Consider the following 26691-nt stretch of genomic DNA (forward strand, 5'->3'; position numbering starts at 1 on the left):
TAAAGCTTCCCCCGCCTTTGCTAGTATTTCTCTCTTTTCTGCCTCATTGAATAGGGCCCCAAGCAACATATGCACATCTGCCCAGGTAGGGTTGTGAGTGGAGAAAATGGTGGCCACCTGGCGGTGGCATTTGTCGGGGTCGTCACGTAGGGAGGGCATCTTGTCGGACCAATTCATTAAGTCCGAAGTAAGGAAGGGTTGATGAGTAAATACCATGCGGGGTGGGTCTCCTACTCTGGCCGGGGGTATAGGTAATGCTCGCAGAGGGAAGGCACCTTCTATTTCTCCGATTTGCAAATTATCCCTGTTTCTAGTTCTACTGGAGACGGGTCCCTCTCTTCCTTCGTTTAGAAGTTGCCCATTGAGTAAGGGTCCAAGATCCAAGCTTACTTGGTCTCCTTCTAGGTTTGATGTGCTTGAAGAAGGGTGGGGCGGCGATGTATTGGATATACTTTGGGAGAGGGCAGCAGCGGTGGCGGGCTGATTTGCTACACCTTCTCTCAGTCCTGCGCCTCCCCCACTAGCTCCTGTTCTGTCCCCTGCCCCGGGTCCTGGCGGTCGGGGGGCTCGTGGTTCCGGGTAGTAGAAAGGAACAAGGGTCCTATCCAATTGCTCCTCCTGGGCTCTAATCTCATCATATGGGGGAGGTCCGGTTGGTTTTAGAACAGGCATTTGATGGGCAACTTGAGCTTGCAGCCATTGAAACACTACGCGGGCTTCGATGAAAATGTTTAAATAGTATAGTTGTTGGGGCCTCTCGTCAGCTAGATAGGATTTAAGAGCTTGTATCTTTACGAGATTAAAAGAGCCGTGGGGTGGCCACCTGGAGGTTGGTTCTAGGTGGTGGGTAAAAGCGACCCAGAAGATGTTGCAAAGGTCCTTTAGCTTGGACTTTGAGAGTCCCTTCCTTCCCCTCAATCCTTTCCAGTTTTGGAGGACGAATTGAAGAGGGGTATCAGAGTCCTCCCTGGAGTGGAAAGGCTCCGCGGAAGCCTTGTCACTGGGAGGAGTCCGGTCTGAATGCTTGGTAGCTTGAGCTCCCATCTCTCCTTCTTCTTCTTTTTTTTTTTTAACTATTATTTATCTATTTCCGTTAACAGAGTTCGTTAAAGACAGTGGGGTTGAACACACACACACACAAGGAGGACGGACAATGGGGGAAAAGAAAGAGAAAATGGAAGAGAAGATTCCTTCAGTAACCAAAGTATCCTGAACCAACACAAATTTCTCTCATTCATAAATCACGAACTAATCCCTGAAGATCTCAAACTTGAACGGAAAACCTAAACCACGGGTCTCTCTGCCCGGAAAACCTAAACCACGGGTCTCTCTGCCCGGAAAACCTAAACCACGGGTCTCTCTGCCCGGAAAACCTAAACCACGGGTCTCTCTGCCCGGAAAACCTAAACCACGGGTCTCTCTGCCCGGAAAACCTAAACCACAGCACTGTTTACAAGACTAACCCTAGTGTGGGGCCCCAATTGTGAACCTCCCCTCTACCCTCCACAACAGCCTCCTGCCTAGCCTTTGGATTAAGTTCGGATTCCTTACTGAACGCCTGCGCAGTGCAGTGCCAGATCAGGACCCGAGAAAAACAAAGTTTTGAAAGGAAGCAAATGACCTTGCGTTCTCACGTACACGGGTCATCCCTAACAAAGGTCGCCGTGCAGGAGGGGCGGCTTCATTTGCATAAATAGGGACAGTAAGAAAGGGTTCGTACGGACGCCTCTAGACGACTCCGAGAGAGGACGTCAGGGAAACAATAAGCACCACGTTCTTTCCCGGCCACGCTCCGAGAGGAAAAACGGGGGAGAAAAGGATAGAGAGATTCGTAGGGGACGCCTCTGGCCGACTCCGAAAGAGGGCATCAGAAAACAATAAGCACCACGTTTTCCCTGGCCACGCTCCGAAAGGGAAAACGGGGAGAGAAAGAGAAAGAGAGATTCAAGATTTAGGTGTGACGTTGGAAATAAAGAGAAAGATTTGGCTGTTGTGGAGATGTTACCTTCCACCCTCCTCCCAATGTATCTTATTCAGAACCATACTCACGTCCGTTGATGTCCCTCGCAGATCCCGGGATCCTTTTCCTTGGCCGGCTTTACCTCGCCTTTGCTCTCTCTGGTTGGGCTTCTGGTGACGGTTGATTACCGCCCACAAAGAGGATGCAGGGAGAGGAAAAAGGATCCCCGGGCAAATGTTGCCCAGTGGCGCCCGATCCCCTCTATCTCCCCTCTCACCTTTGCAGGAGAACCAAGTGTCCCTGAGCACGGTCGCCAAAACTGTTGCAGGAAAGTCCGAGGGCTCTCTTGGACAAATGAAGACACCGACCAGAGCAATTCAGAGCAAAACAGCAGCCAGTAGGCTCGGTCTTTATTTAAGAAAAGACTGTCGCGACAGGACTCCCACCGCCCACGAAGTGAAGCAAGATGGAAGCCCCGAACAAAGGAAGACCCTAACTTTTATTAGTTGCTAATCCCCGAAGCTACACCCCCAGAATTACATCATATTTACATCATGATTACATTAAAATTAGGAGGAGTCGAGGAGGGGCTATACAGGTAATCTGAGTGCCCTGACACCTGGCTGGAGTCTCCTCTCCCCTCCCCACATGAGTCATTTTAAAGACAAAAGAGAAGGGCGAAGTTTCCTGCCCCCTGAGGGGAATCCGGTCAGATTCCTTTGTGAAAGTCCGTGCGGAATACACTAAAATATGCAAGTTATTGTGTCACTGATAGCCTTCTGTCTGAGCCCATCACGATGGTAATCAAGGTTGTCACGTCCGCCGCAGAGTACGTGACCGCTCGGTCGAAGGATTATGGTTGCCATGTGTCAGGTTACCCCCCTTTGATAGTCCTTGTAATATGTAGTCAAATAAAAGTGGTCCGATGAAAATCCGATGTACGGCTGATTTTTGGTGAATTTATAAAGAGTATGGTCCTTGAAGTTCAAAGTACTTTCACTTTTCGGAAGCAACTTGCTACATTTTGATTAGATCAGTCACGGTCAATTGAACTCGGAAACATTGTATTGAGAGCTGTCAAAAGGAGAGGGAACAGACGCTTGCGGCTTGCAGTACCAGCGTGGCCGCCGCAAGGGGCGCTGTTTGATAATGGTGATTGGCTGAGGCTGCCGCTGTTTGACCTAGAGTTCAGGCGCCCGGTCTACTCACAGTAAAAATAGAGCGAAGCGGAGCGCTATGGCGAAAGACTGTCAGTCGAGCGCTTCCTTATCTACGGAAGGCTTTTAAGAGATGACCCTCTAAAGGGGCATCTCTAGGGTCAGGGAGGGGAGATGCGTGTATGTGTGTGGTGCTTGTGCAGTACACGTGTAAATGAGGGGGGGGTGATTTCCGGCGACATAACATATCTCTCAAATGAGAAAAAAAATACAATCGAAGTAAGGGAAGCAAAGAAAAATCTTCTACCCCCTCAGTTTCCAAATAGTTTTGTACACCAACACAGGGGATAGATCTTTTTGCCAAAAACAACCCCCGTTTGTTTGTACTCACGGTTCCGTTCGCTCTGTAAATAGTCTCTGTGTATTATTCGGAGTTCAGACAAGGTTGACCTCCTGTTTATCCCTTGTCTGCGTCAAATTAGGTCCAAATCTGCTATTTTTTAATCATTTTTTAAAAGTTGCCAATTCGATTTCTTTGGTTTGGAAAGCCGATCGCTCCGGTGGGCAGGCTCGGGGCTTTGCTCCTGGAGGCTGGCAATGGCGCCCCGCTGTCGGCCCTTCTACCCCACCGTTCTCGTCTCCTCTTAAAAGGGGATACCTGACGGCCAGGGGAATCGCTCTTCTGACAACGCCGGGATCCTGACCCACTGAATCTCCTTTCAGTGGGTTTTGGGGGGCTACGGTGCCCTTGTAGCACCCCCCTTTGCCTCTTTGGAGCAGGTCACCCTCTCCCGAGGGCAAACTCGCCTGTTTCCACCTCGTGATCCGACCGGAACAGACCTCTTAAGGCTGGCACTTAAGCACAAAAGGCCACCAATATGTGAACTGCTGGGTACTTGAATTCACAATAAATCCTGACTGCCAAGCATTCAAACAGCGATTTAACAATGTTACTAGATTGTTGCCTGTTGGGGTTTTGAAATGAAGCTGCTATTGAGATGTGGCAGGGTAATTAGATGAGTATAAACCTTCCCTGCTGACCTCGGCAAACACAAAGACTCACAAGGTAACAGGAACTGCCGGTCGTTAAGGCAACAATGAAACCTGGCAAGCCCTTAACAAAAGGAAGATCTGGCAATCGTTAAGCTGAACAATGTATCCTGCCGGGCAGGCACAGATACTGTTCTCCTGACAAGATTGAGCTGCCAGCAAATCTAAATCATAAGCAGAGTAACACAAAGAGGGACCGTAAACCTGAAAGGGTATAACAAGCAGCAAATTTGAATTCACCCTAGTAATAAGCCAGACAAGCGCAATTTTCCTCTCGGATTTACTTGGCAATTATTTCAAAGACTGATTTATAATGAAATGAAGGAGTGAAGGAGCTGCGGGGGGGGGGGGGCAGCCGGCGTTTAAAATGAAGGAGGAAGGGGGTGGCTTTCAAGTGGAGGCAAAAGGGGCGTGCTTGTCAAGACCCCAAAATGTAAAGGTAAAGGTTAATAGCAGCAGGGTTGAACTAACAACAGCTATACGCGATTATATATTTAAAACCCCAGCCAGGCAGCTTGCAACTGCAGCTCTTAAAACACAAAATGCCAACGATCTCATAGGTGTAGTGAATGAAGACTAGCGGCCCCACATGCAGCCCCACACTGCCGTGCACACGCCCACAAAACTCTGCTCGCGGATTATGAACCCAGCGGTATCAGCAGAAAAAATCACTGCCCAGGGACTTATTAAATTGCCACCATCCTCCCTAGATTATCTGCCTTCTGTATTAGGCTTCTCCCGGGGCAGGCAGTTTCCTTGGGCAGGGAGAGTTTTTTAAAAAAGAAAAACCGCAGGGAAGCAGTCCGAGCAGAAATGGTAGGGGGAATGTGGGTTAGACGACGTAAACGGAAAGATATAGGCAGCAGCCAGCATTGCACGGCTCCGTTAAAAGATCTATAGGGGAGAAAGCAGGGAAAGCTAGCGTTTTTAATTCACACAAACATAAGGAGCGGAAGGGCTTGCAAAGACCCCAACTTAAAATTTTTGTTAAAGAAGGCTAAGAATAAAGGCTCCTTCAAAAGGATTTTAGCTCAGGGAGAACACACACGTGCACAATTTAAACACAGCGGGAAAACACACACTCAGAAGACACACACACTAGCAGACCGAAAGTCGCTAAGCTCTCAATCGCACTTAGATGAACAAGCAGTCAGGCAGCAGGAGGGGGGGGGGGGGAGAAGACACAGTAAGGCAGATTGCGAAAACTAAAGCACTTAGTGAACTGGATGCCTGGATTTAAAAAGGTAACACAATGAGCACCCACAAGCCTCTAAATTTAAAAGGCAAAATGGGGGGGGGGGGGAACGATAGCCCAGTTTAAAGGAGGAAGGTAACTGAAGCCGCGCGTGAGTGATAAGGGAATCTGCGCACAAAAAAATTTCTAGAGACAAACAGGAGAATGGGACAAAGAAGCTGGGTATAGCAAAGAGGAAAGAAGCAGGCACAGAAAGCCCTGAAGGAAAAGATATGGATAAAACCCAGACACCCTTCTCCAAACCTCGCAGTGAACTGCAGATGATTAAAGGGGTCCCCGATGATCGCTACTGTGCAGGAGCAGGACAACGACCTGGAATGTGTTGACTCGCGACGGGAAGGCGGAAAATGAGGCAGAATGGCTGGCGCAGCAGTAAGTTAAACTGCAAACCATGCCCCTCCAAGCCGCCCGATTGGGCGCTTACCTGTGGGCGTGGTGCGCCAGCCAGGTGAGTGGGTGGCAGGGGGCTAACGCCCCCCTGCTTGAGGCGGGGATCGGATCCCGCCCACAACCCCTCCCCTCTTGCAGGAGGAGAGTCTTATCCAAAACAATGGGATAAATTGGAAGGATCTCAAAAGAGAAGATAGACAGGGACTGGAAGGTGTTTAAAAGATACTTGCAAAACCATATCGAAAAATCAGAACTCCTATTAGAATAAACAAGTTCCATTTCAAACACTGAAATACTAAATAAGATGGATAACAATGTGTAATAGAAAAAGAAGTATGAAATTAGGTTAAAGGTGTGTGAAAGAAAGTAATAGAAGTGGAAAGAAATGGCAATTGAGTAGATTGGAAGTCAAACACAAAGGTGGGGTGAGGGGTGGTGGATGGTGATGGGAAAAGGAATTATTTGTGGGACTGAGTGTAAGTATGTTTGAACACTTTTAAGGATTGTATGAAATGTATGTTTGTATGCTTGTATATTTGTAATACATGTGTATTAATGCTGAATTATTTTAACAATAAAAACTTTTTTAAAAAATAAGAATCCTAATTTAAAACATACAAAAGCTAAAATATTAAAAGAGATGAAAATTACTTCAACTTTCTAAGCTTCTAGGTATGCTTGCCTAAACAAGAATGCTTTTGGCAGGTGCCTGAAAAGAGTCTAGCAAAGGAATGTGCTTTGTTGCAAGAGACGGGGAGTTCCAAAGGGCAGGTGCTGCCTCACTAAACAATGCAGTACAGATATTATGCGGAACCTGTAGTAGTGCTTGAAACTGTTAGAATTCCAGCTCCATGATTGCAGTCATGGGATTGTTGTCTATCACATGATGGTATATGTTTTGACTCCACAGAGTGGGAAGTGACGGAGACAGGATGTTTGTGTTACTGTGTTCCGTGAAGTGGGACTATTGTCCTTTGTTCTTTTTCTCTTTGCTGTCTGATGCTAGAGAGAGAGGGAGCCATGTTGCAGTGCTCCATGTGTGTGTTTATACGTAAATAAAGTAGATTAGCCAAAATGCTGAGTTGCTGAGGTCTGTCACACATGATGCACAAACTCTGCGGATCCCTAAGTGTGCCAGTGTCGGTTGGCATCGGTCGCTGTGATGTTCGGGCTGAAGAAAGCTTATGAATCTCCCAAACGATCGACCAGGAGGGAGGGAACATGCCAGTCGGGCACGTGTCTCTGCCAGGGTCCTACTCGAGTGTAGGCTGAACTCCTGAAAGAAACTACGGAAGGGGAGGTTTTAGTTATTGGGATTTCACCATGCTCTGTATTATCTGAAAAGGAAAACATTTATTTAAACAGCAGGCCTGCACAGCAGCAATCTACTCGCCTGCGAGTCTCATCATGATCAGTGGGACTTCTTCCCGAGCCAGTGGTGCATAAGATGGGCTGCACCCCTTGCATCCAACTTGTACCTAAAAATATGCACAAGCCTGCACCACGGAATTGTGGAGTTGGAAGGGACCCCTGAGGGTCATCAAGCCAACCCGCTGGGGCAATGCAGGAATCTCTCGTAGACTATCCCTGACTGATGGCCACCCGTCTTCTGTTTTTCCTCTCAGCCAGGACACACAAGAACGGAGACCGGAGGTGGGGGAAAAGATAAATTTTGAAGAGGGAAAGGCAATGGGGCAGATTTGTCAGGCGCACACAGGCACAGCTTGAAGACTTTACACAGAGAGGAACTCCACACGGGTTTCCCCTAATAGATACAAGGGAGACACAGATACACAAGCACACAGAAGTCAATAACCCAAGAGTGGCTTCTAAGTGAGGGGTTGGCTGAGGACAGGGTTGGGCGGAAACATGTGGAGCTTTGCAGAGGTGAGGCAGAAAGCATTTGTCAGAGGGAAACTCGCTTTCCCTTTTTAGAAACCGGCCAAGATCCCTTCTGCATTTGCAGCGCTGCCCCCAAAGTGACCCTTTCAACCCACTTGATAGTCTAGCTGTAGGCGCTGGTCTTCCAGGCAGAATAAAAGGCGCACCCACCGATCCCGCTTCCTTCCTCTCCCCTTCCTGTCCCCCTCCGTTCTTTGCTCACCTGCCTCCTTCCCGTCCTCTCCCCTGCCTGCCTCCTCCAGCTGTTGGCTATTTACAGCTTAGTAGCGCTGCAGAGTGCTGACCCTTCATGGATCACTGCCTTGCCGTGGGGAAGGGACTTGAATAACTCAGAGAAGCTATGAGCTATGCCGAGCAGGGCAACCCAAGATGGACAGGTCATAGTGGAGAGTTTTGACCAAACGTGATCCACCTGGAGCAGGAACCGGCAAGCCGCTCCAGTATCCCTGCCAAGAAAACTCCATGGACAAAGGCAACAGGCATATAAAAGTTATGACGCCGGAAGATGAGCCCCTCAGGTCGGAAGGCGTGCAACATACTACTGAGGAAGAGCGGAGGACAAGTACAAGAAGATTCAGAGCTGATGAAGCGGCTGGGCCAAAGCCGAAAGGACGCTCAGTTGTGGATATGCCTGGAAGCGAAAGGAAAGTCCAATGCTGTAAAGAAAAATATTGCATAGGAACCTGGAATGTAAGAACCATGAACCTTGGTAAGTTGGATGTCGTAAAAAATGAGATGGCAAGAATAAATATTGACATCCTGGGCATCAGTGAACTAAAATGGACGGGAATGACTTCCGGAGGCGGCGCCATCGGCAATGGCGGATTCCCTCTAACCTCGAGGGACTAGCTCCGCAGAAATTGGGTCTTGCCGCTACAGCAAAGCGGGAACCCCTTTGAAATTCACAGGCGGGAGAAGCCTGTGATCGTGGGACTCAGCGGGCACCATCAGCGCCCCCCCCCATTTGCGAGGGAACCCCGCAAGGGGCTCTGGAGCGTAACAGGGGTTTGGCGCGGTGCTGAGAGCCAACTGCTCTTTCCGTGGAGTGAAGCTGCACAGCTGTTGCCGGAGAGCGCTGACCTTTTTCCTGTGACAATTCGGCTGACAATCAACTACCCGTGAGTAGGTCAAGTTTAAGATCGGGGACATAAGAAAAAAGGATTAATTTGGCACTGAAGCGGGAAGGCGTAAACAGGAAGTCCGCCTTCCATTTTCTGTATATAGATCAAAGCAAAGACTCTTTAAGCTAAAACCTGGAGAGTTGTGTCTAAAAGGACTTAAATCCTAACATCAGACAAAAAAATTCCCCCCCCCCCCTGAATTGCAGGAGAAGGGAGGGAAGAGGAGAAAGTATTTTTTGCCTGCAAAAAAAAAAAGGAAAGTAAAGAGAGTAAAGACCACCACTTAATCCCTGGGAACAGACTGCCAGGATCAATAAGAGACGCACTGTTTATAGACAATGTTACTTTTTGACAGCTAACTCTGCAAGTGAGATACTTTTATTCTGAAGGGCTTCTCTGGACTTGAAACTGTTGCCTATTTTGTTGATGGGGGACTTTTGGAAAACTGGAAAAGACATTATATTGTTTCCATTGACTGTTACTGTGTCCCCCTAGAGGAATACTGAAATTGTTACAACTAGCTGGGGATTTTCCACTGTTAACTGGCCAGGGAAATTTCCACTGCAAAACAAGCTTCGAGCCGTGGGACTGACCTTGATCCTCAGATAAAGTGTTATGGCAGAATTGCCTCAGGAAAAGACAACAAGATCGGGTAAGGTTAGATTGACACAGACCAGTGTATTGCAGCAGCGCAGAGCATCCATATCTGGCCCCCCTGTACCACAAGGAAAAGACCCTGCACAAACCGCAGTACAAACTGCAACACAAGGAAAGGATCCTGTACAAGCTGGGCCTAAAGGAATGGCATCTGAAGAGAGTTTTACTTCAGTATTATGCAAAATTTATGAAACCTTGGAAAAACTAAGTAACCAAGTTACTGAACAAACAACTAAAATCGACCAAAACACTACCAGCATTAACAGCTTGGGGCAAAAGGTGAACTCAAACACAGAATCCATCGAAAGACTGCTGCAAAAATCTACCTCGAACCAAAAGGCAGCTGAGGAAGCACAGGAAAAAGCTTTGGCTGTGGAGGAAAAGATCACACCGATATGTAAACAACTTGAGGACCACCGGACGCTCCTGTCTATGGTTGAACTTAAGGAAAAACAGATTAATTTGAGGATCAGGGCAGTACCTGAACTTGAAAAAGACAGTTTAAGTGACTTTCTTACGCGAGAATTTGCAGACTTTTGGAACCTGGATGCTAAGCAAGACTTTAAGATTGTAAGTGCCTTTAGACTTGGAAGAGGAGGGAGAAAAAACAGGGTGAGAGACTGTCTGATTACCCTCCGAACGAAAGAAGAGAGAGAGAAAATACTGAATCTGCATTTCCAGCAGACTCTGGAGATACAAGAATCAAGAGTAGAGATTTTCAAGGATATTCCGAAACATTTATTGGACCTTAGGGCTAACTACGGAGATCTGGTGGCCCTGTTGAGAAGAAACAGAATTGTTTTCAGACGGGAGTTTCCCCAAGGCCTTTCTTTTACCTTTAAAGGGAGAAAAACCAAAATAAGATCAGTGGAAGATAAAGAAAAATTCTTGAGAGACCACGAAGAAGATCTACAAAAAGAAGCTGAAGAAGGAGAAGAGCCAAGAGCATTAAAACCAGGATTACTAGAATTAGTATCACTACCTTTGGGATTGGATAAACCAGAGAAAGAGCCACCACCGACAGAAGAAGAACAACTACTTGGAGCAGTTGGAGGAGAAGCAAAATAACCACACCATGTCTCTGCACCTATTAAGTTGGAATATTCACGGCTTTAATTCCCCGGAGAAAAGGAGAAAGGTTTTCCACTTATTGAAAAAGGAACAACTGGACTTGATTTGCCTACAGGAAACTCATGTGATAATGCTCCATAGGAAAGTACTGATTAATAAAAGATTGGGCCAAGAGTTTATTTCGTCAGATAAAGTTAAAAAGAGAGAAGTTGTAATTTATGCAAAAGAGAGCCTTTCACCGAAATTTATTTTTAAAGATGATCAAGGAAGATTTGTGGCAATTGAAATACAAATTCAAGGAGAGAAATTCTTCATAGTAGGAGTTTATGCACCAAATGAGGGGAAATCTGAATTTTTTAAGAAGTTGCATGAGACATTGTTGGACTACATGGAATATAACATTATTATGATGGGAGATATGAACGGAGTGGTGTCTACAAATATGGACAAGTCGCAAAGACAGGTAATTACTAAAGACGGCAGACTACCAAAAACCATTTTTGACATGACTGACAACATGGACTTAATTGACATCTGGAGAACTAAGAACCCCTTGGGTCGAGAGGGAACTTTCTTCTCTGAAGCCAAAATGACATGGACAAGAATTGACCAAATTTGGATAACTAGAGGACTGGCTCCTAAAATTCGAAAAGCGGAAATTTGCCCTAAAACTTGCTCCGACCATAATGCTGTGAGAATGGAAATGAAATTAACACCAATTGGTTCCTTTAGGTGGAGGATGAATGACACCTTGTTTAGAGATGCAGAAGTTACCAAGAAGGCCCCCAAAACTTTGAGAGACTATTTTGAGATAAATTTGAATACTACGCTTGAAAAAAGAGTAATCTGGGACGCAAGCAAAGCGGTTATGAGAGGGTTTCTGATTCAACAGAACGCAATAAAGAAGAGAACTCAAAATGAGAAAAAAGATAAAATTTTGGAGAAAATAAAAGGAGAGAAGAAATTAAGAGTGAAACCAAAGTTGCAAGAGATTCTGAGAGAAATAAAGATGTATCAAGTACAATATAAGAAAATGATAAATCAGGAAATAGAATGGAAAATCAAGCAGATGAGACAAAAGACATTTGAATCTGCTAATAAATGTGGGAAACTGCTGGTTTGGCAGATGAAAAAAAGACAAAAACTTAATACCATTACAAACTTGGAAGTGGAAGGAAAGAATATACAGAATCCAGTGGAGATTAGAAAGTGTTTCCAGAGATATTTCAAACAACTATATACACAAGGGCCACAGAAAGAGACTGACATAGATCAGTTTTTAAGAACAAATGGATTACAAAAAATCTCTCAAGAAAATAAGTTAATGCTGAATTATAAAATAACAGAACAGGAGGTGGAAGGTGCCATCCAAAATATGCAGTTGGGCAAATCTCCAGGGCCGGATGGTTTAACCTCAAAATATTATAGATCTCTGAAAGATTGGCTAATTCAACCACTAAAGGAGGTTTGTAATGAAATTTTGGAGGGGGGAAAAGCGCCTGAGTCGTGGAAGGAAGCTTATATTACACTTATACCAAAAATTGAGTCCGAAAAAACACAACTTAAGAACTACCGCCCCATATCCCTACTTCACGTGGATTACAAAATTTTTGCAGATTTTTTGGCCAAAAGACTGAAAAAGGTACTAGTTGAGGAGATACACAAAGACCAAGCTGGCTTTCTCCCGGGTAGACACTTGTCTGACAACACGAGAAATATAATTAACATTTTAGAGAAGTTGCAAGTGAACATTAATACTAAAGCAGTTTTGATATTTGTTTTCCTTGTTTGGTCGAATTGCTGTTATAAAGATGAATGCATTGCCAAGAATGTTATTTTTATTTCAATCATTGCAAATTCTGGACAAAATGGATTGTTTCAAGAAGTGGCAGAAAGAGATTTCTAGATTTGTCTGGCAGGGCAAGAAGCCCAGAATAAAATTTAAAATATTAACTGATGCAAAGGATAGAGGTGGATTTGCCCTGCCAGACCTTAAACTTTACTATGAATCAGCAGCATTTTGCTGGTTGAAAGAATGGCTGCTTCTTGAGAACACATACATTTTGGATCTAGAAGGTTTCAACAATGTTTTTGGGTGGCATGCATATCTGTGGTACGACAAGGTTAAAGCTCACAAAGCATTTAAAAACCATATTGTCAGGAGAGCATTGTTTAATGTCTGAACAAGATATAAAGATTTACTTGAAAATAAAACCCCAAGGTGGTTATCACCGATGGAAGCGAAGGCTCAGAAAAAGCTCAATATGGAGGCCAAATGGCCAAAATATTGGGAGATTTTGGAACAAAAAGGTGACAAATTGAAATTGCAGAGTTTCGAGAAACTAAAAGATAAAGTGCGAGACTGGCTTCATTATTATCAAATAAGGGAGGCTTATAATATGTGTAAAGGGAATTGGGGTTGCTTGTGCGTAAGTGGCCGCTGCTTTTGGCAACGTTCCCTGGCTAAACTTTTCCTTGGCTGAACAGCACTTTCTCCGTGGCTGTGTCAGTCACCGGCAGAATCCGTCAGTGGACGTTTCCTGAACTACTTCTTCTTCCAACATAAAAGCTGTTTGACACCAAGTCTCCTCCTAGCCTCCCTGCGTGGACGTTTTCTGCGCAGAGTGGGTGTGGCCAGCGGAGGTCCTGGGCTCTCCCCGCTGGTCTCTCCGACGTCCCTTCCGGTTCTCTTTTCTTCCTGGTGTCACGCTGATCTCCTTCCTCCGATGAAGTGTTCCCTCTGTCCCGGCTGGGCCCTTCTCCTGCATCGCTAGGGAGCCTCACCTCCACTCTTGGCTCCGATGGCAGTTCCCTGACAATATGGATAAAAAAATTGGCTTCCAGGTGGAAAAATCAAAATTGGAAACAGAACTGTTAGATCCCAAAACTAAGATACTGTCAAGAATGTATAACTTGCTGTTGAAATGGAATACACAGGATGAAACGGTTAAATCTGCTATGACTAAATGGGCACAAGATGTTGGACATAGCATAATGTTTGCTGACTGGGAGCAGTTGTGGACCACAGCTATGAAATTTACGGCATGTAATCCCTTAAGAGAGAATATTATGAGTTTTTTCTTTTTTTTTCTTTTCTTTTTTTTACCTACTCAACAAAACTACTGTAGATAATAAATAAAAATTAATGAATCTAAAAATTATATCTTGGAATGTTAACGGTCTAAATGATAAGAGGAAGAGAAATAAAATAGAACATGTATTGAGGAAAGAACAATGGGATATTATATGCTTGCAGGAGACCCATGTGACTAGAAACCATAGAAGGGTTTTAGAAAATAAGAGATTGGGTCAAGAATTTATATCCTCAGATGTAAAAAAGAAAAGGGGAATTGTGATCTATGTGAACCCTAAACTAGACGCAAAAAAAATCTTCAAGGATGATGAGGGTAGAATACTGGGGTAAAAATAACAAAAGGTAAAGAGCATTTAATTATAGTAGGAGTTTATGCACCGAATGGTAACAAAACAGAATTTTTTAGAAAAGTAGAAGCTAATTTACTGGAATTTATAGAAGAGGAAATTATTTTGATGGGAGACCTAAATGGTGTCACATCAATAGAATTAGATAGGACAGAGAGAGAAAGAAAATCCAAAAAAGGCAGACTCCCAGACACCTTCTTTCAGATGGTAGAAAACTTAAATTTCATTGATACATGGAGATATAAAAACCCAGGAGAAAGACAGTATACACATTTCTCGGAAGTTAAAAAATCAGCCGGCAGAATTGACAGCATATGGGTATCAAATAACTTAACAACTAAAATTTAAAAAGCAGAAATACAGACCAAAATTATTACAGATCACAACCCAGTCACATTAGAATTAAAGGAACACAAGAAAACTAATAAAAGATGGAGACTTAATGAAAGATTATTAAATGACGAAAAGATTGTGAAAAAAGCGCAAGAACTATTGAAAGAATTTTTTGAATTAAATAAAGAACAGGATACAGACCTCAGGACAATATGGGATGCAAGTAAAGCTTTCATAAGAGGCTTTTACATACAACAAAGTGCAATAAGGAAAAGAAACAGAGAGCAAAAACTGGAACAAATAAGGAAGGAAATAGGAATAAATGAAAAATTATTAGCAAAACAACCAAAAAATGAATTAATAAACCAAAAACTAAAAATATTACAAACTCAGGCTTCAGCAATATTAAATAGTGAAATTGAGGACAATATTAAATGGATGAAACAAAGGTCGTTCGAATTTGCAAATAAACCCGGAAAGATGCTAGCCTGGCAACTGAAAAAGAGACAAAAGGAAAAACTGATTGATAAAATAGTGGAAGAGGGGAGAACTTTAGATAACCCTGAGGAAATTAAAAAGTGTTTTACAAAATATTATAATAAGCTATATAAAGCAGGAAATGAGACAGAGGTTGAAATAAAAGAGTATTTATGTGGAAAAGATATACCTAAAATTAAGAAAGAAAAGATTCAAGAGCTAAACTCCCCAATAACCACAACAGAGCTTCATCAAGCGATAATTAAGATGAAACTGGGAAAATCCCCAGGCCCAGATGGTCTTACCGCAATACATTACAAAAAATTAGAGGAACCATTATTATCACCTATGAAGACACTCTTAAATAAAATATTAGAAGACGGGAAGATTCCCAACACCTGGAAACAGGCGCACATAGTAGTAATCCCAAAACAAGGACGAAATAAAGAGTTTATAACCAATTATAGACCAATATCATTACTAAACAATGATTACAAGATCTATGCACAAATATTGGCAACAAGATTAAAGACAGTTTTGCAGGATTGTATAAATAAAGAGCAGGCAGGGTTCTTGCCGGGCAGGAAAATGAGTGACAATATAAGAACAGTGATTGATATGATCGAGTATTTAGACATGAAACCAAGTAAGAAGGTAGCCTTTGTTTTTGTGGACGCGGAAAAGGCGTTTGACAAAGTATCATGGAAATTTCTAAAAATATTATTAGACCAGATGGACATGGGAGACCAAATCACAAGAGGGTTAAAAGCAATTTATGAACAACAAGAAGCAAATATAATAATAAATAATGACATGACTGATTATTTTGAAATACAGAAGGGCACCAGGCAAGGGTGCCCACTTTCACCTTTGTTATTCATTTTGGTTTTGGAAATATTAAATCAAGAAATCAGATTGGATCAAGAAATAAATGGAATATCCCTAGGAGAGAAAATATATAAAATAAGGGCATTTGCAGATGATTTAGTTTTAATGGTGGAAAATCCAAAGGAAAGCATAGCAAAGGCTCTAGAAAAAATGGAAAACTTTGGATGGGTATCAGGTTTTGCTTTGAATAAAGAAAAAACGAAACTAATGGTAAAAAACATGGGAGATCAAGAGAAAAAGGAACTGGTAGAAAAATTTGGATTACAAATTGTAAAAAAAGTGAAATATTTAGGTATACAAATAACAATGAAAAATATAAATTTGTTTGAAGATAATTATAATTTTTTTTGGGAAGAAACAAAAAGAGAAATGGAAACTTGGACAAGATTGAAATTAACACTCTGGGGTAGAATTTCGGCTATTAAAATGAATATCTTACCAAAACTTCTGTTCCTTTTTCAAATGATTCCCATAATAGGTAAAGATGATTGTTTTAAAAAATGGAAAATGGACCTAACAAAGTTTATATGGCAAGGCAAAAAGCCACGGATCAAACATAAATTATTAACTGACATAAAAGAGCGGGGAGGTTTTGGACTCCCAGACCTGAGACTATATTACGATGCAGCATGCTTTACTTGGATCAAGGATTGGATCAAATTGGAGAACAGTGACATTTTGGATTTGGAGGGATGGAACAACAGATATGGTTGGCATGCCTATCTAATTTATAACAAAGTGGCAGTCCATAAAGAATTTCTAAGCCACGTAATTAGAAATGCATTATACAAGGTCTGGGTGAGACATAGAAGGTTGTTAGAACCAAAAACCCCATGGTGGGTCTCACCGCTAGAAGTAATATCGGTTAAAAAGAAAAATACTATAGGAAGAATGGCAACTTACCAGCAGCTCCTAAAGGAAGAACAGGGCCAATTAAAACTAAGACCATACGATGAGGTGACCCAATACTGTACCACATGGTTACAATATCACCAAATTGCACAAATATTCAACCAGGATAAAGTAATAGGATTTGAAAAAGAAGAATCAAATAAGTATTATTACAAAACTCAAAAAAATATATATCCAAAATGTATAATTTATTATTAGAATGGGAATTAAAGGATGAAGTAAAAGAAGTTATGATCAAATGGGCATGTGATATAGGATATGTAATTCGGCTGGACCAATGGGAGAAATTATGGAAATATGACATCAAATTCACGGCATGTTATACAATAAGAGAAAATTTTATGAAAATGGTGTACCAATGGTACTTAACTCCAGTAAAATTGGCTAAAATTTACAAATCAAAATCGAATACCTGTTGGAGATGTAAAAAAGAAATAGGAACAATGTTTCACATGTGGTGGGAATGCCGACCTATTAAACAATTCTGGAATGAAATCTATGAAGAACTCAAAAAGATGTTTAAAATATCTTTTTGTAAAAAACCGGAGGCACTCCTTTTAGGTTTAATTACAAATGATATCCCCGAAAATCAAAGGAAAGTATTCCTTTATGCAACAACAGCTGCCAGGATGCTTATAGCCAAAAACTGGAAAGGCAGAAAAATTCCATCAGTGAAAGATTGGCAAATTAAATTTTGTGAATACATAAATCTGGCAAGACTCACAGCTTACATAAGGGGACAATCGGACCAGAAATTATTAAAAGAATGGGGTTGTGCTAAAGAGTATATGAAAAAACATTGTTCTGGAGTTAGTATATTGGTATGTAATGAATGATGCTTTACAGGGTTAAAGAATAAGAAAAATGGTGTAAAAAAGCACAAAGATGGAAGTAATCTAATTAGACACAACAATACAGTAAGAGTAATTTTTTTGAGGTCTTAGAACAAAGGAAGGAAGTCAATTTGTGTTTATGTATGTAATGATATGGTTTTGTTCTGTAGATGTGTGCTTTTTCGTTTTTGTTTAGTTTAGTTTTGTTTCCTTTGCCTTTTTTTTTCCTTTTCTGTTTTTTTTTTTATATGTTCCGGGGATTTTTGTCTGTATAGTACTATTTTGGATTCAATGTTTGTAATTTTTGTTATGATTCTGCATTGAAAATAAAAAAAATTTCAATTTAAAAAAATAAATAAATAAAAAAGAGAGAATATTATAAAAATGATATACAGGTGGTACATGACACCAGTCAAGCTTGCAAAAAATATATCACTTGCCCGATAATAAGTGTTGGAAATGTAAGGAAAATGAAGGTACATTCTTTCACCTTTGGTGGACGTGCCCAAAGATTAAGGCTTTCTGGGAAATGATCTATAATGAAATGAAAAAGCTATTTAAATATACCTTCCCTAAGAAACCAGAGGCCTTTCTCCTGGGCATGGTCGGCCAATTGGTGCCAAAGAAGGACAGAACTTTTTTTATGTATGCTACAACAGCAGAAAGAATACTCATCGCAAAGTATTGGAAGACACAAGATCTACCCACCTTGGAAGAATGGCAGATGCAAGTGATAGACTATATGGAATTGGCGGAAATGACTGGCAGAATCTGCGACCAGGGAGAAGAGTTGGTGGAAGAAAATTGGAGGAAATTTAAAGACTATCTACAGAAACACTGTAAAATTAATGAATGTTAAAATGATGCAGGATTGAAATGAGATGGTTTTAGTAACAAAGTTAAAAGAATATGCAAAAAAGGATTGATAATTAGATGAAAATATGAAGTTCAATATGTTAAGATTTATAATTAAGATAAAAACAAAGAGGGAAAGGATTTGCTGAATTAACTATGTGAACTGGAACCCAAAAAACTTTCCTGTACCGAAGCCAATTGGATTGACTGTCCTTTGGAAAAGACAGGAGCTTTCACTGCACTTGAGAGCAGTCAGCTAACGTAGGGGTACAGGACAGGCCACAGGGCACTCCCAGCTCAATCCCCTCACCTCAGCATCGGCCGCCTGAGGCATCTGGCTCATCAGAGGTCCGGCCCTGCTTGGGAATATGAGTGGGAGAGGGCCATTGCACTCAGGTCCTGCTTATGGGCTTGTTGTGAGCCTCTGCTGGGCAACTATGGGGAACAAGGTGCTGGACTAAATCATCCATTGGTCTAATCCAGAAGGACTGTTCTTACATCCAGGGTGGACTGGAGGCAACTCCAACTTGCAAAAAGCCCTGGAACACCAAGAATTGCAGACTCCCACACTAGCAAGCAAATGAGCTATTGCTTCACTTCTTAAAACAAAAGAAAAAAACAAACCCCTTTTGCCAAACTTGGCGACCACGTCCAGTAACAAACAGACCAATGAAAGTTGCATTTTTGCGTGGGTAGGAAGGGTGTCATTTTCCTTGGGCTGATTTAGGTCCTCGGCTTTTAGACTCCAGAACTGGCACAAACGGGGATGGAAATCTGCTTCAGTTCAAAGGGAGGTATGATTGGCAGGCAAGGTGACACAGCCAGTTATGTGGAAGGCAGGAGGAGGAGGGTGGGGAGGTCACAAGGGAGGAAAGAGCTCTGCACCTCAGCTCGGAATTATTTTGGAAGAGTGGAGGGGAACAGAGGAAACCTTTCTTCCCTTTCAGTCTTTTCTCTCCCCCACCTCCTTTTTCCTTTTTTTTCTTTTTAAAGAATATGCTATACGGAATTTCCGAGGGGGAAATTTGCTAGGGATCTCGCCTTCCCCAGAAACCCCTCCACATACCTAGGGCGCGAGACAATGAGCTCGGGAAAGCCCTTTCCTTCCCCTGTCGCACCAAGCACCACATTTTTTTTAATTAATAAAAGACCCTGCTTCCCTCTTTCTGGTATAAAGCCATATCAATATGAACGGGGACTTGGGAATGAACTCTGTATTTACATACTACTGCGTATAGACCAATCAAAAGCATCGGATTTTGACAGCTAGCCAATAGCGGTTAGCGGATAGCAGCCTCTAGTGGACAGAATCTTCCTTGTACAACTGCCTGTTTCCGTTCTGCCGAGCAGCAGAGCTTTGCAAGCTTGACTGAGCTCCTGAATGGCTGCCTGCTGAGAGAACAATGGACTCAGTCCATTAAAACCCCATTAACTGGTTTCTATTGCAAAAATTGATCCTTTGTTGCAAGAAATATGTCAAACCACTTCCCTTATGGACTGCCAGCTTAGGAAAAGCCCCTAACTTCAGAAAATCTTAGAAAATCAACCCCCTGCATCAATTCCCTCCATTCCAACACCATTCTTGCCCTTAAGGAAAGGACTCTTTCCCCCTCTATCTCCCGCCATAATCCCTCAAGCGTGAGGACACGTGTACACCCAGGGAAGTGCTCAAAGGTGACAATTACTGAGCAGTTAGCTGGCCAAAGAAACCAAGAGCCCATCACCAGACTTGTGCCAGGGTATGGATGTGCAGGAGGGACACGGGTGGTGCTGTGGTCTAAACCACAGAACCTAGGGCTTGCAGATCAGAAAGTCGGCGGTTGGAATCCCCGCGACGGGCTGAGCTCCTGTTGCTCGGTCCCTGCTCTTGCCAACCTAGCAGTTCGAAAGCACGTCAAAGTGCAAGTAGTTAAATAGGTACTGCTCCGGCAGGAAGGTAAACGGCGTTTCCGTGCGCAGCTCTGGTTCGCCAGAAGCGGTTTAGTCATGCTGGCCACATGACCCGGAAGCTGCATGCCGACTCCCTCGGCCAATAAAGTGAGATGAGCGTCGCAACCCCAGAGTCGGTCACGACTGGACCTAATGGTCAGGGGTCCCTTTAACTTTACTTAAGAGGTGCTTGGACATGTTTGCCTGTGTTAAGCTTGTACTGAGTGAAAAGTCTGGACATGTTTGCCTATGTCAGGGGTCAGCAACCTTTTCCAGCTGTGGGCTGGTCCACCGTCCCTCAGACCTGTGGGAATGCTCAGGGATGCAGGAGAGGATATATTGTCTGATTATATCCTTATCCAACTTGTGTTAACAAGTTCCACAATTTAGCAAAGTAACATTCCCCTCTTCTAAAATTTGCAGTGGATGCATTTGCTCAGGCTCGCTAAAGCCTCTATAATAACTGTTCTGGTATTTTCCCCTTATTCCTTCATAAAAGATAAGACACAACACAGTCTTCTACAAAAGTCTAAAAAGAGTTTACTCACATTCTGCTCACAATCGGATGCCAGAAGGCAGACTTAGCTTAGAAAAGTAACATACACTTGGAAAGTATTCCATATGAAGACAGTCCCTTTGTCCTCTCTTGGCTGGAAGCCAAGAGGGCATCTTTGGCTAAGCAGATATTGCTTCTTCCATGCATGTGGTGAAAGAGAGAGAGGGGGCTGTTACCTGCAGAGGTGAGGCCACACCCACCTTTAGTCACATGTAGAGGAAGTTTTCCCAGCCCAGAAGGAAACAGGAAGTTTACCTGCTGGCTAGACAAACATTCCTCCCCATGTGTAAACATGTTCACTCTAGGAATGTTGTACTTGACTGCTCTTGTGTTTCACATCCCACAAGAGCATGTGGTGGGCCGGACTATATTTTGAAAAAAATAATGAATGGATTCCTATGCCCCACAAATAACCCAGAGATGCGTTTTGAGTAAGAGGACACATTCTACTCATGTTAAAACACACTGATTCCTGGACTGTCCGCTGACTGGACTGAGAAGGCGATTGGGCCACATCCGGCCCCCGGGCCTTAGGTTGCCTACCGCTGGCCTATGTTAATCTTGTTAATCCCTGTGTAACCCTCCCCTTTTGCAACGCTTTATTGAGGTAGTAGTGATGTGTCACTGACTCTGTACGCAATGTATTCTGGGTGACCGTGGGAAGTTTTAAAAGTCAATGTCACCCCATGTTTGGAGTTCTTACTCCTGTGGGAACCTGTTGCGCAACAATAAAAGATCTTGGTCTACTGACCGCTGTTTTGCTCCAATTTGTGGCTGGAATCTCCTTCATTTCTGACCACAAGTACCTGTGGGCTCTGCCCGACGAGCTGGGCTGTTGAGTAGCCTCACACCCCGGAATTTTCCTCATCAATGCCAACTCAATCATAGAGGCAGAATAGGAAGCCAGCCCTCCAGGACTTGCTCCTCTGCTGTAAACATAGTTAAAGTTGAGCTGCAGCTAGTAAGACCAAGCACTGGGCGCCTCTCACAGAATCAAACACTAAAATTGGGTCGAGTGCTTCTCTCCAGAATCTCTTTCCAGGAATATGGCTTCACATGCCTCCTTCTAATAGCAAATTCATCTGGAGAGACCTGATAGATGGTGGCCAAACACATGGAAAACACATTTACTGGTGGGCAATAAGAGTGTGCTGCTCCACAAACCTTAAAAAGCACCCTCTCCAATTGCATGGCACTTGGATGACCATGTGGTTCTACCCCTGGGGCTGAGGGTGATGAAACAATTACTGAGACAGCTAAAGTGCTGGTGGTGAAAAACCCATTTCAATGAGACCAAACACGGGTTAGAGCTCAACGCCGAGCCTACCAAGTGGCGATAGCGACGGTGAGGAGGACCATTGTTGCTGGATCTGTTGGTGAAAACAGTACCAGGAGACTCTTTCAGGTGGTTCATAGTCTAACAGAACCACCTTTGCCATCAGGGTCTGATACAGAGTCCAAGATCTCCTGTAATGACTCCTGTCATGAGTTTTTTTGCAAATAAAATTGCTCAGGTTTGGAAAGAGGTAGACTCCACCAAGGTAGGAGGGTGCCAGAGCTCTGCCTAGTCAGAGACATAGTATGGCTTGCCAGTTCTCGTGGCCATGTGGAGGGGCGGGGGTAGGAGGGAGGAAAACAGACGGAGTATGCATGTGTATTCGACTGCCTAATGGCATCCACATCACCCAGGGGATCACAGCCACAGAGATAAGAAAAGAAGAGCCATCCCATTGTCTGGAGAGGTCACTTACCTGTTCGCATGGACAAGCCGTTGTCATCGGACCCAAGTGATGGAAGCGTGCAGCTGTATTGAGGCAGCTCCAGGTGCTGAAATTGTGCACCTCCTAACAATTTTGTGCCTGGGGCAACTGCCCCTGTGCCCCCGCAGCCCACTACGCCACTGGGTCTAGTCAACTCTGCCAAGGAGTGTGGTGGAGTCTCCTTCTTTGGAGGTCTTTAAGCAGAGGCTTGACAACCATATGTCAGGAGTGCTCTGATGGTGTTTCCTGCTTGGCAGGGGGTTGGACTCGATGGCCCTTGTGGTCTCTTCCAACTCTATGATTCTATGATTCTAAGTTGGATGGGATTCATTACAACCTGTTGCCTCTGAGGATGTGGACAGACTTGAACGAGTGAAACCTACCACCTGTCTCCTTGATCCTCGCCCCTCCTAGCTATAAAAGGGAACCAGACATGGCTGAGAAATAGGCTCAGCGGGCTAGTGAATGCTTCCCTCTGTGAGGGAGTCTTCTCGGACCCCCTTTAAGAAGTGAATGCTAAACTGCTTATTAAAAAGAAATATTTGGAATTGGCCATTATGTCCAATTATTGTCCAGTCTCAAACTTTCCATTCCTGGGCGGGTGGTCACTGAACAACTCCAGGCATGTCTGGAGGATAATACAAAATATAGATTTCTTGGCAAAATCTCAGGATATACTATAAATAGGTATGTAGTAAAGTTAGTATTATTTAGAAATTATTTTTTGGTCAAGCAAAGGGAGTGAAGCCTTGTGGGAGTTTCACCAGCCACAAGGACCCTGGGAAAGAAGTTGTGTATCTTTAAAACCCAGACTAGCTGGCTCCTTGGCGTGAAAGGTTTATTAGAACCAAGGAAGTCTTGATTTAAGAACTAACACCTGGGGTTGAGAGTGTGAACCTCCCCCCCCCCCCAGTGATGCTATCTGTCCTTGAATTGCTTGGGAATGTGTATCTGGCTAATTTCCACGAAAAGGGAGGAAGCGCTTTGATTTAAAGTTTGGATTCCAAATTGGCCCAGCTGTCAAGCAGTAAATTGATTGACCAGCAAGCCGGTCATTGGTGTATTCAAAAATAATTTGAGTCTTATGATTGGCTTGAAAGTTACTACGCCAAGTGCGAATTGTGAATAAAAGATCAGGGGATCGTTTTAGAATTTGCTCTTTGCTCTGCAATCCGCAAAGATGCCCGGCTCTATTGTTCCAACTTAATAGCCGTCATTCGTCTTTTGAAATGGAGATCTTCAAAAGCCTTCAACTTGCAGATTCCTAAAGGACTTCACTATCCTATTTTGTGTTAGAGCTTGTGAGTATGTAGAGTTAGCTATACTATGTACCTTTGTTATTTTCTTATCTGTAACGTTCAAAAGAAGTGCCTGCTATTCTAGCATGTTTTTTATGTTATTTTAAAATAAACCTTTCAAGAATGAAACTGTTTTAGTTTGTGTGCCTTTCCAGAGGGAATAGCTAAGTCCTAGCCTTACGCTTGGTTACGCTCTACCGTAGAACTTCTGCCTGCAAGTCTGTGGATGCAGCTTGTGGAGTGGGGGACGGCCAGGATAACGGGTCACAGCCTCCTCCCTGGGTTGTGATTCTGGGTCCCCTGGACAAGAGGGAGTGGTGGCAGCCCTACCGGGTCGTGTTTGTTCTGTTTTGCAAAAAGTAATATGTCTGCCAACCCTGCCCTGGGCGTCCTAGTCTGGCCGGAGAGCAGAGACAGGAGAAGGGAGGGGCAAGCGGTTGGGGACGACATTACTACAAGGTCCAAATCGGAGTTGATGTTATTAGGAAATACATATTTTTGTTCAACTGTTTAAACAATACCAATTTCATACTTGTACAGAAAATGTTAATTATCTAGGCACATTACTACCATGAGATTTATCAGCAAAGTATTCCCCTCAGCTCTTCCTCCTGACTAGGCTGCTTCTGTGGGAGAAGAGAGCTGTCATGTGCCTTGCCCCTTCAGGCAGCAAAATGTCTTAGGCTGGCCTTGGGCATAAGTACTTGCCAAGTTGCAACGTTTTGTTTCAGACCCCACTTGCATAAATTAAAAAAGGAAAAGAAGGGAATGCTTTTTAAAAATAAGAATGTGCCCAGAACTCCTTTCTCTGATCAGTGAGTAAGCCCAAGCAGCTCCCACACATCTGGGTTTAGGACTTCCAGAGACGATGTGTGATCCCAAGCTGTTGTTTGACATGCCATATTTTTCATTTCAGAATTGGAGCGCTCTTGCAGAGACTGTCCCTTTGTTCAGAATGTCACAGGCCCACAGTGAAAAACTGACACTCCTAATTTCAAGTCCAGGTGTTTCTGGACTCCAGATCCTATAATCCCAGACCATTGGTCATGATGGTGATGGGCATTGGAGACCAGCAAAATCTGGAGGGACACAGATCCCCCACCTCAGCTGTAGAAAAATAAGCTTTACTATCTTAAGGCAGGCTTTGAAATGTGGATCCAGCAACTTCTGAGTTAAGGGGCAGACCAGCGATAGCTAATCCCATTTCAGGCTGAGGGCCACACTGATTTATGGTCAACATCTCAAAGTAAGTGCCACTGAAGTGTAAAAGTGGGTGCAGGCATATATATTTTTAAGGACCACATTGTTTGGGGCTTGGTGGAGTCACGAAAAGCTTTGGACCTCACAGAATAACAGCAAGGGCTCCTCAGGAGAGGTCAGTTATAACAGTATTATTTCCCCCATATGTGGGGTGGAGTGGGGGGAGGCAGGGTGTCCTGACACAGGGCTTATAAAGTGAAGTTGATCTTCCACTGTGGGTTACTTTTGTTCAAAGCAAGATTCCTCTGGAGGGAGAGGATGTTGCAAAGTAAGTCAGAGGCAAAGCAGCTCAAAGCCAGGTTCTGTGTTTGCACAGATGATTTGCAGTGAGCCAAGGGCTGAATTGCTGCTCTTGTTTCATAGCCCAGAACAGCAGGTGTAGGCAAAAGGTCTAAAGTTAGACAACCAGGTCTTGGTCAAGGCACCCGCTGACCAGCAGGCCATAGAGAAGAGGAACGTCAGCATTTCAACTCTGAGCCAAAAGTTTGGCTTTTGCTATTTTTGGACACCCTTGGTCATGAGCCAAGTGTGATTCTCGAACTCTGAATGCTGACTTTGCCAAATCCATACAGGCCCTTTTCATCTCTCATGCTCAGCAAGTAGCAGCCACAGCTCAGGAGAAGATTTTTCATTTGCTCCTTTTCCATGGGGTGGGGAAAACTCAACACTTTTAATCTTGTCTTATTTTATGCAAATTAGGTGGTCCAAAACAAGGAGAGTTATATCTGCACCCTCTTTTTAGCACAGATGGCCTGCAGGAGAATTTCCTGTCCTTAAAAGTAAAACTGAACTTTTTTGGCAGTGCAACAGCAGGGAAGGCATTGTCTGCCACGTTTGCAGTTGAAGGCAGAGCTTGGGGGGGGCAGGAATGTTCAGCAGAGGGCAACCAAAATTATAAAGGGGCTGGAGCAACTCCCAGATGAGAAGCTAAAACATTTGGGGCTAGCCTGCGACCGTGGGACTCGGCAGGCACCGTTTGCGCCCCCCCCCCCGTTTGGCAAAGGAACCCCACAAAAGGGTCCGGAGTGAGACGGGGGTTGGCGCGGTGCTGAGAGTCAATCGCTACTTCTGCGGAGCGAAGCTGCACAGCTGATGTCGGAGAGCGCTGTCCTTTTTCCTGTGACAATTCGGATTCTAAACAACAACCCGTGAGTAGGACAATTGAAACTTTTGGATTAAAAATATACCTTTGAATTTGACCCGAGACGGGAAGGCGCAAACAGGAAGTCCGCCTCCCGTTCTTTGTATAAAGATCAAAGCAAAGATTTCACAAGCTGAAAGCCGGAAAAAATTGACAGCTTGAAATTTCCTGCACCTTTAACTACCAAATCCCCCTAGACAGCAGGAGGAAAGGGGGGAAAACTTGACTTTCTAATCCTGCAGAGAGTGAGTTAAGAAAATAAGTCTCCATTGTCCCTAACCTGGGGATGGAATGACAGGAAAGAAACTGTCGGTGATGTTTACAATTTGAATATAGAAAAATTGACAGACAGAATTGGAAAAGGAAAAAAATAATTCCAATGCCGCTTTCTGCCTGTTTGCTTTATATTGAAGGAAACAAAATATCTGAAAATCGAAAGTAACTT

General features: G+C 43.6%; 1 protein-coding gene across 1 annotated transcript in view; it reads left to right on the forward strand.

Annotated features, from left to right (window-relative positions):
• The window catches only part of LOC310835959 (uncharacterized protein), a 156794-nt gene that overhangs the window by 24686 nt on the left and 105417 nt on the right, over positions 1-26691 (forward strand). Inside the window, exon 2 of the mRNA XM_083720929.1 lies at positions 5959-6145. The gene's annotated coding sequence lies outside the window, so the exon portion shown is untranslated. The remainder of the gene's footprint in view (positions 1-5958; positions 6146-26691) is intronic.

This window comes from Podarcis gaigeae (genome assembly GCF_964106915.1).
Source record: "Podarcis gaigeae genome assembly, chromosome: W".
Lineage (NCBI taxonomy): Eukaryota > Metazoa > Chordata > Lepidosauria > Squamata > Lacertidae > Podarcis > Podarcis gaigeae.